The 9,922-nt window shown below is 40.4% G+C and overlaps 1 protein-coding gene across 2 annotated transcripts in view; it reads left to right on the top strand.

Moving 5' to 3' along the window:
- The window catches only part of rap1gapb (RAP1 GTPase activating protein b), a 98,524-nt gene that overhangs the window by 46,057 nt on the left and 42,545 nt on the right, over positions 1-9,922 (top strand). The gene's annotated exons all lie outside the window — the stretch shown is intronic.

Below are 9,922 nucleotides of genomic sequence, written 5' to 3'. Positions count from 1 at the left end.
GCCCCCCAACAATTCATTTGATATTCTGAAGTATATTTTTATACACCGGTATTTTCTCAGCCCCCCATGTATCGGTCAAGCCGCCACATAGCCCAGAAAAGAAAAAAAAAATATGGAGTCATGCCTGTTGATGTATTAAGAAGGATACGAAGACACCCAAAAATTGCACTTAAAAGGGGCATTTTGAGCCCCTTGGATGGGCAGGTGCTCAAATTTGAAAAGGGGGTGCATGGAACCCCCAACAATTCATTTGATATTCTGAAGTATATTTTTATACACCGGTATTTTCTCAGCCCCCCATGTATCGGTCAAGCCGCCACATAGCCCAGAAAAGAAAAAAAAAATATGGAGTCATGCCTGTTGATGTATTAAGAAGGATACGAAGACACCCAAAAATTGCACTTAAAAGGGGCATTTTGAGCCCCTTGGATGGGCAGGTGCTCAAATTTGAAAAGGGGGTGCATGGAAACTTTATTTCATATTACTCTCGAAACTATATGAATAAAATGTACACAAAATACTTTTCATCGCTCCCAAGTGAACAACTTTAACCCAAATATTTGGTATTTTTTGGGGCATCAGACCAATTGTGCAGTTCATGCTGCCCACCCTTACCCTCTCTCATCCACAAACTTAATGAAAAGCTTTATTGATTACTGAAGTAGTTTTATCCCAGTAGTTTTACTTTGGTGAAGGGTGTGGGGGGGGGGGGGGGGGGCTGAGTGACATAGCATTTTTTATACGATATATATATGTGTGTGTATATATGTAATATACATATACATATATATATGCACAGGTAGCTATACAAAAAAAAAAAAAACAATTCATGACTCAATTATTAATCAGTGTTGCATAGAAAGGCCACATACCTCGCTTCGCCTAACAAGGATGCAAAATTCCTCCCGAGCGCAACCTCTGAACAGAAGTAGAGCTGCAGGTAACCTCCATTGTATGAACTGTACTTAGTAACCAACAAACGTGCCCATAAATGTCATGATTAATGTAAAATAGAAACGGAATGGAAAACTACGTACTTTTAACATTGTACTTCTCTTTAAACCTGCCTGAAACGTCACTACATGACGCCACAGTTACCCTGCTCTTGTTTGGCAAAACCGCTATGTAGCATAAATTGGCGTGTACCTTTTGATATTTTCTCCGGCATGCACAGGACGTCTGCTAATTTGATTTAAATAGAACATTGCAGGTCTATAATCCCGGATGTCTTTCAAAGACAAATACATCCTAGAATTGATTTTCCTATTGCTACCAAATTTGAACCTTCTATAGCAGACAGATGCGTGATGCTACATTGTGAGACATTATAGTTTTGGTCACTGTGTGTGGGAACACTGTTTAAAATTTGATAACCTGACATATAAAACCAATTCTAAGGTCAGAGTTAAAGTGTTGTGTGTGATGAAAGCTCCGCGCTCAATAAATTCATAGGCATAAACGTGTTGACACAATACCTTCACTCAGCTCAGATTTTCTTGAAACGATGTTTTGAGGGCCAGTTCATCGCTGCCTGCAGTGACTTTAGTGATTTGGCATCTTTCTATTTTATCACAAGAAGAGGAAGACTGCATGTCAATTTTCTACTCGACTGGATTATTAATACAAAAGGCCTTTTCCACTTCATCCATTTGGACTCTAATGGCTGCCATCATACTCATCCATGTAATTAGATGATTCTCTTCAGGAGTGCAAGCCTCATCTGTGATGGCGCCAGAATTGTCGCCAGATTTGTTGGGGTGCTGCGGGGGGTACTGTAATTAGTTGGCAATCACGGCTGTGATTCATCTCTTATAGACGATAGTGTATTGATTTCATAGTGTTGCGTCTTGGTTTGTTCAGTAAAAAGCTGAGCGTCATGGTCAAGAGCACTTTCACACAGTTGTGGTCCCCGATACCCTCTTTTACGATCAAACTGGTCAATTTTATTATTTTTTTTACTGATTCTAAATCTGTCCATTTTTTCTCGAGTACTGTATTTTCTGCACTATGAGGCGCTTCGGAGTGTAAGGCGCACCTTCAATGAATGGCCTATTTTAAAACCGCATTATAAGGCGCATAGAACGGAAGCTACAATAGTGGTTGCAGTTGCGTTATGCATCCACTAGATAATACGAAATACGAGCATGGGCAATAGCAGTGGCACGGCAAGCAATACTCCGGCAATGAGTTGACAGCCGGAGCGCCTACATATAGCAGGTGTAATCACAAACAAATGCACAACAGGTGTGCAGGTGGCAGAGTGAGTGCCTGCCACCTGCTGTCGAATACGGGACATGACACTATGTAGCATAAATTGGCGTGTACCTTTTGATATTTTCTCCGGCATGCACAGGACGTCTGCTAATTTGATTTAAATAGAACATTGCAGGTCTATAATCCCGGATGTCTTTCAAAGACAAATACATCCTAGAATTGATTTTCCTATTGCTACCAAATTTGAACCTTCTATAGCAGACAGATGCGTGATGCTACATTGTGAGACATTATAGTTTTGGTCACTGTGTGTGGGAACACTGTTTAAAATTTGATAACCTGACATATAAAACCAATTCTAAGGTCAGAGTTAAAGTGTTGTGTGTGATGAAAGCTCCGCGCTCAATAAATTCATAGGCATAAACGTGTTGACACAATACCTTCACTCAGCTCAGATTTTCTTGAAACGATGTTTTGAGGGCCAGTTCATCGCTGCCTGCAGTGACTTTAGTGATTTGGCATCTTTCTATTTTATCACAAGAAGAGGAAGACTGCATGTCAATTTTCTACTCGCCTGGATTATTAATACAAAAGGCCTTTTCCACTTCATCCATTTGGACTCTAATGGCTGCCATCATACTCATCCATGTAATTAGATGATTCTCTTCAGGAGTGCAAGCCTCATCTGTGATGGCGCCAGAATTGTCGCCAGATTTGTTGGGGTGCTGCGGGGGGTACTGTAATTAGTTGGCAATCACGGCTGTGATTCATCTCTTATAGACGATAGTGTATTGATTTCATAGTGTTGCGTCTTGGTTTGTTCAGTAAAAAGCTGAGCGTCATGGTCAAGAGCACTTTCACACAGTTGTGGTCCCCGATACCCTCTTTTACGATCAAACTGGTCAATTTTATTATTTTTTTTACTGATTCTAAATCTGTCCATTTTTTCTCGAGTACTGTATTTTCTGCACTATGAGGCGCTTCGGAGTGTAAGGCGCACCTTCAATGAATGGCCTATTTTAAAACCGCATTATAAGGCGCATAGAACGGAAGCTACAATAGTGGTTGCAGTTGCGTTATGCATCCACTAGATAGAGCTACGCTAAAGGTAATACAATACAATACAACCCAGCTTTATTTATACAGAACTTTCACAAACGCTGCAGCTGTAAACAAGTGCTTTACAGAACATTTAAAATACTACGTTCAATAAATCAGAATATTGATCCATATAAAAAGCGTATCGGATTATTTACTTTTAGGTGTGCCTTATGGTGCGGAAAATACAATATATCAGGTTTTAATAATAATCATACAATATAGTACAGAGTAATATATTTCGTAATATTAATCAATTAAGAATTAGCTTCAGCAACAGGGAGATGTTTTGCTAAATTACAATGCATGGTACAGGTAAAATCTGTTGGCACGGTGGTCGACTGGCGAGCATGTCTGCAATACAGTGCAGAGGTCAGTGGTTCGATTCATGCCTCAGCCTCCTTGTGTGGAGTGTGTATGTTCTCCCCGTGCCTGCATGGGTTTTCTCCGGGTGCTCTGGTTTCCTCCTACATCCAAAAACATGAACCCTAGGTTAATTGAACAGTCTAAATTGTCCTTAGGTATGATTGTAAGAGAGAATGGTTTTCTTTATGAGCTCTGTGGCTGGCAACCAGTTGAGGCTGTACCCCACCTATTGGCCAAAGACAGCTGGGATAGGCTCCAGCACGCCCGCGACCCTTGTGAGCATAAGCGTTTTAGATAATGGATGAATGGATGGTGAAATTTGTATTGTACAAAGCTTTTATAGGTGAAAGCAAAACATGAAAATATCTCAAAAAGCTGATGTGCTGGGAAACAAGTACCCCACGCAACTGTCAACCAAATACAAGTACCCTGGACAAATGAATGCTACTTTTTCTAGCATTGGTCTTATGCCTACCAAAAGTACATGTTGGAGCAACAAAAATCCGGCCACTTCACATGGGGAATTTCCGAAACCTTGACAACGAGGCACTCTAAAGTGGATATGCCAGCGTGAAGCCACTGTCCACATGCTGGTTGTCATGTCGGACAATACCACCCAAATAACCCCTTTCACGACTGTTTTTCCTTGTATGATGTGATCATACCAACGGTTGACAACCTGGCCGCTTTGTGCCGGCATCACAAAAACAATAAAAAAAAACAAACAACACTTGTGGTTCGAATTCCTTTGACACAAACCAAATGCAATATTGAGTTTCCACTGAATTCCTCTTTGTTTTCATAGAACATCCTCAGTTCACGTGTCAAGATAGGGTGATCCTCTTATCTCCCTTGTACAACAGCACACTGACAGTAGACACACACAAACACTTGCAGCCTTCAGGTTGAGATTTTCGTGGCACTGAACGGTGAATTGGGGCTTGCAATCTGCAAGATTAAATCAGAAATTTTAATTGATTGTAACTAAGCACAAAAGCACATCCCCACAGACCCGTTCCCAGAGCCCAGACTTAAGGGGGGCACATTAAAAGCATGGTGGAGGGGGGTCAATTATCAATACCCTAGAGACATCACTTACTTGTTCCATATATTTGGATATATTCGCATCACACTGCTGCTCCTATGTCAATACTCTTGAAAGGCGATCTTTGCGACAACCGCTGGCAAGTATTATCATACACAACATTCATCCACATATAAAATTCAATACATATACATAATACGCCCTCTTGAGTACATCAATGCTGCAGCCATATTGGATGAGGCAAAGTGAAGCTATTTTTGAAGACGCCTTGCCACTTGGAGATGTATCATCAAGCCAGAACTCATTTGATCCAGCCCTCACCATTGATTTTGATTGCATTATGTTATTTTGACTCAATATCATGAATTATTTGCTGATTTTATGGCAAATACAATGGCCGCATTCAATATGGCGGATGCACTGACATCGCTTGAAACGGGCCACCAGGTTCAGCGGGTATCTGCAGCAGAAATAAAAAAAAAAAAAAAAGAAACGGGTTCAAATGGCTCTTTAATGCCGCCACAAATGTAAAATGTCCCTCCTCACTTGCCGTATTGTGACGCAACAGTGACAGTCTAAACTCAAAATGGAGGGAAAACGTTGCCTTGTGGCTGAAAACTGCGAATGATTGTCACCAAAATTTATTTTGACATCTCCACTTATGCTGACACCAACCTCTGAATATATTACAATGATTGCCCAAGTATTGCGGATTTTATGGGCATGAGGTTTTTCTTTCCATAGAGGTGCTCACTACATAGCTTATTCAACACAATAAATCTTTATTTACGTAGCGCATCCGCAACAGCTGAACCTTCAACAATGTGTTTTACATTGTCACTGAGAAAAAAGCTTTGTCCATAAAATACAAAATATGTACTTTTCGAGGTTGATGTTGGGCATAAGTAGGGATGTGCAGAAGCCGTTTGGTGAAGACTGACTGCAGTTCTCCGATATATTAAGTGACGTACGCTTTTTTTTCGCTTATGTTGAGTTTTAGTTCTGCTGCCCAAGCTGCCAGTCAACTGCAGTGTCCGCAGCTCTCTTACTCACAAATATCTACTTATTTTACAGACATGTCTTGCCACACTACACGGCAGCACACAAAATAACTTGTAGATTTCTTTTGAAAAACGTGCAGGACTCCCGCACACCAACATTAATCGGATATGAGCCTGCGCACCTAACATTATTTTCAATGAGGCCATGATTGGCTGTTGCCAATCAGGCTGGCCCTCAAACAAAATCACACCAGTTTCTTGATATTTTTTTATGACTTAGTGATTAGCAACTCAACATTGGTATTTCACAACACAAAAATAGCTACCATGATTAAAATCTTCTTCTTCTTCTTCTTATTATTATTATGATTTTTATGATGATAAAAACTTTATTTTTAAAGATCAATTTCTCAAATGGGCGGCATAAGCTTCTCTGTGGGTGGGCATGGCCCCCTATGGCCTCCCCATGGCAATTGGTCTTTGTCTAGATGGCACACATGGCTGGAATTAAAAATGAGGATGCTATGACATTTTCTTTTCAGTGAGGCTTCATACTTTAAATGTATTTTTAATTTTTTTAAATTTATTTCAAAGGCTTCATACTTTAAATTTATTATTACTGTATTGTTATTGACGGCCCGGTGGACGAGTGGTTAGTGCGTCGACCTCACAGAGCAGAGGTACCGGTTTCGATTCCAGCTCCGGCCTTCCTGTGTGGAGTTTGCTTGAATGTTCTCCACGTGCCTGTGTGGATTTTCTCTGGGTACTCCCACATTTAGAAAAAAAAAACAAACATGCATGACAGGCTGATTGAACACTCAAAATTGATGGTTGTTCGTCTCTGTGCCCTGCAATTGGCTGGCAACCGGTTCAGGGTGTCCCCCTCTCCTACTGCCCGAAGACAGCTGGAATAGGCTCCAGCACAACCTGCGACCCTTGTGAGGATAAAGCGGATCAGAAAATGGATGGATGGATGGATTATTGTTATTCTCATTTTCTTTATGATTATTAGTCTGGCTTTACTAACGACCCAAAGTTGTGGTTTCCATGCGGCAAAACAACAGAAGGTGTGAAATATGACAATTCAGACTGGTCCCATTGTTCCCTGTATCGCTTGCAAGTTCCACCCTCTGGTATAGGTTTGTGAACAGAATGCATGCACAGATTGGTCACCATTGGTCGCCACTCGGAGCCAGTGACTGATTGACGCGTGAGACAAAGTGTGAAATCATGTGGTGCGCATCACTTGCTAATTCATTTCACGCGCGCGCACACGAACACACGCGCGCTCGCGCGCGAGTGCCACAAGAACAAAAAAATGAAAAGCCTCTATTTAGTTTCATGGGCCATTTAAAAAGTATTCTGCCTCAATTTGACCCCCGAAGCCTGAGTTTTCCATTTAAAAATGCAAACACTGCGGCTGCATGGGGGAGAAACAATCAAAATCTCAATTGGATCCAGTTAAAAGGTGCTATGGCTCTTGTGTTTTTTTTCCATTTTATTTTACTCGTTAGTACTTCTCAACTCCTTATTTCCCCTCTGAATAAAACATGAATTCAAACAAAGCAGGTGGTTATCTACAAAGTATGATGAAATCCAAAATATTGGATCTTTGTCCAGTGAGATGATCAAACGGGCGAGAAAAGCGACAATGCACGAAAGATGTCATCGCATTTTGAAATATAAAAACATTCCGTTACTGACCAGTCAGATTGCTCCAATCTTGTCTCTGCTGATTATGGCCACGATGGAATATGACAACATTCACAACTCCAAACATTTGCATCTCAAATCATCTTTTCCAGTTAAAATGAATGAAGGTGCCATTAATTTGTGCCAGCCCCCCAACTCCTAAAAACAAATAAGATTGTAATGTGTGTTTTAATAAAGGAATATAGGACTCCATCTTGTACTTTTTAAAATGCAACAGCAATTACACAATTAAATACAGTTGAAATGACACTGTCAACAGAAAAACTTAATCAAAGATGACTTTACATGTCCCTAAATGTATTTATGATGCGGATTTAAAAAAGTACTATTTTTTTCGAGTGCATCGGTTTTTGAAATATTTTCATTGTTGGCTATTCAACCTGGCCATTTAACTACATGTTGTAATTTATAACTTTACCGTTTCAGAAATTCCACCTGTTGCTGAACCTCACGCTTTATTCATCCATCCATCCATCCATCCATTTTCAGTTCCGCTTAATCCTCACAAGGGTCGCGGGGGTTGCTGGAGCCTATTCCAGCCGTCTTCGGGCACTAGGCGGGGGGACACACTGAACCGGTTGCCAGCCAATTCACAGGGTACACAGAGACGAACAACTATCCGTGCTCACACTCACACCTTGGAGCAATTTGGAGTGTTCCATTAAGCTGCCATGCATGTTTTTGGATTGTGGGAGGAAACCGGAGGACCCGGAGAAGACCCTCGCAGGCACGGGCAGAACATGCAAACTCCACACAGGAAGGCCAGAGCTGGGATCGAACGCACTGTGAGGTTGACACGCTAACCACTCAAACACCTGGCCGCCCTTCATAAACATTATTATTATTATGATTATTGTTAAAACCTGATGCTCTGAGAGAAAAAATTAGGGCAGATTTGGAATCAATGCCAAAGAAATCTGGAAAGTTTACTTTTGTTGACCAGTTTAGTAAACACTGTCACACTGCGGCATTGAATGATCACTGTGCTGCTCTTTTTGGTTTGCCTTCCTTCACCACCTGGTGGCATTGGAAGGGCCTCTTTACACAAAGCCGCACAAAGCCCCACAAAGCCTCACGAAGTTTGAATTTTTGCTGGCGCAGCCTCACGTGTATTTTGAAAATGAGCTGTAGTTTCACTCCTGGTATTGGACATGACACCACAGGGTGGAATTTCCTCTGCATTTTCTGGAACCTAAGCGGGTTCAATCGGTAGTCAAAGTGTTCGTGAAAAATAACTTATTTAAAAATATTTTTTAAATTTGAGAGCTAATTGCTTTCTTCTCAGGTACCAAGCGCTACAATATGAAACAATGGAGTACCATGACATTTAACAGTCTTTTTCGAACAAAAGGCCAAGTGAACTATCTTTATATAATCATAGCATGTTGCATAAATGTTTGATATGAAGCATGTATCATTTTTACCTAGTTGATTTTTGGGCTCTCATATTTTCTGACATCCACTCAAGTGTGAGTCGTCGTATTTTTTTTGTTTTTGTTTTGTTTTGTTATTTTTTTAAATGTGCTCGTTGCACAACATAGATGCAAATTAGCATTAGCCTAGCAGGACGAAAGTCGAAACTGCACTATATGCATGGATTAAATACACAATGTTTGGTTTATGTTTTTTTGAAAGTACAATAGATGGATGAAAAGCAAAACCTGTCTAAACTCTAATATGATGCAGATAACAGTTGTGCACTTCAAGATTTTCCCTGCAAACCGGATTGGAGGTTTTAGTCAGGTGATTTTTCTGTTCCCTTGTTGCCAAATATGACAACCAGAAAATCTCGCGGAAATTTTGTAGCCATTAATGTTTGCACAGTATCAATGTTGTCACTGTTGAATTTGATCAAAAACTATCAAATGCTAAGTGGTGTGAAATAGCATTGCTGTTCATGAACGCAGTCACAGTGACTGCAATCTATCCATTCATCTGTCCAACCATCCATCTATCCATTTTCTGAAAGATACCTATTTTTACTTCTTTTTTTTTTTCAGATTTATTTTTTTTCTGCGGGAAAATCAAAGACAAGAAAAGTAGGAATGATGTCATTGCAAGGCCAAAACATCAAAGCATTTATGATACTCAAGAGCAGGGTTCAATATCTTAGAGCTTGAGCTACTGTGGATATCAACCAGCATTATCGTCAGATATGCAAATTAGTAAAGATGGAACCTTACATGTGTAGATTGCTGAAGACATGTTTTGTTATCAAGTTCAGATGTAACAAGTTTCGCTCAGACCAAACAATTGGAGGATAAAAATGGCGAGCTGGCCCAGTGAGGGGAATTTCAAATCTGTTTTAAAAAGAAGTCCCATTGCTAATATATCAGCCAGCAATGCTGATATATATATATGTATCACAATCTAGTGCAGCAGCCAAGAAAAACTGTTGGGAGGGGAAGTTAGTTCATTTTCATGGAACAAATAAAATATAGGTTGTAAATGTGGGTCAGTGCTCACTGCAGCCCAACACTTAGTA

The sequence above is a fragment of the Hippocampus comes genome, unplaced genomic scaffold (genome assembly GCF_001891065.2).
Source record: "Hippocampus comes isolate QL1 unplaced genomic scaffold, H_comes_QL1_v1.1 scaffold17, whole genome shotgun sequence".
NCBI lineage: Eukaryota > Metazoa > Chordata > Actinopteri > Syngnathiformes > Syngnathidae > Hippocampus > Hippocampus comes.
Note: the sequence above shows the minus strand (reverse complement) of the source record. Positions and strands in the feature narration are given on the sequence as shown.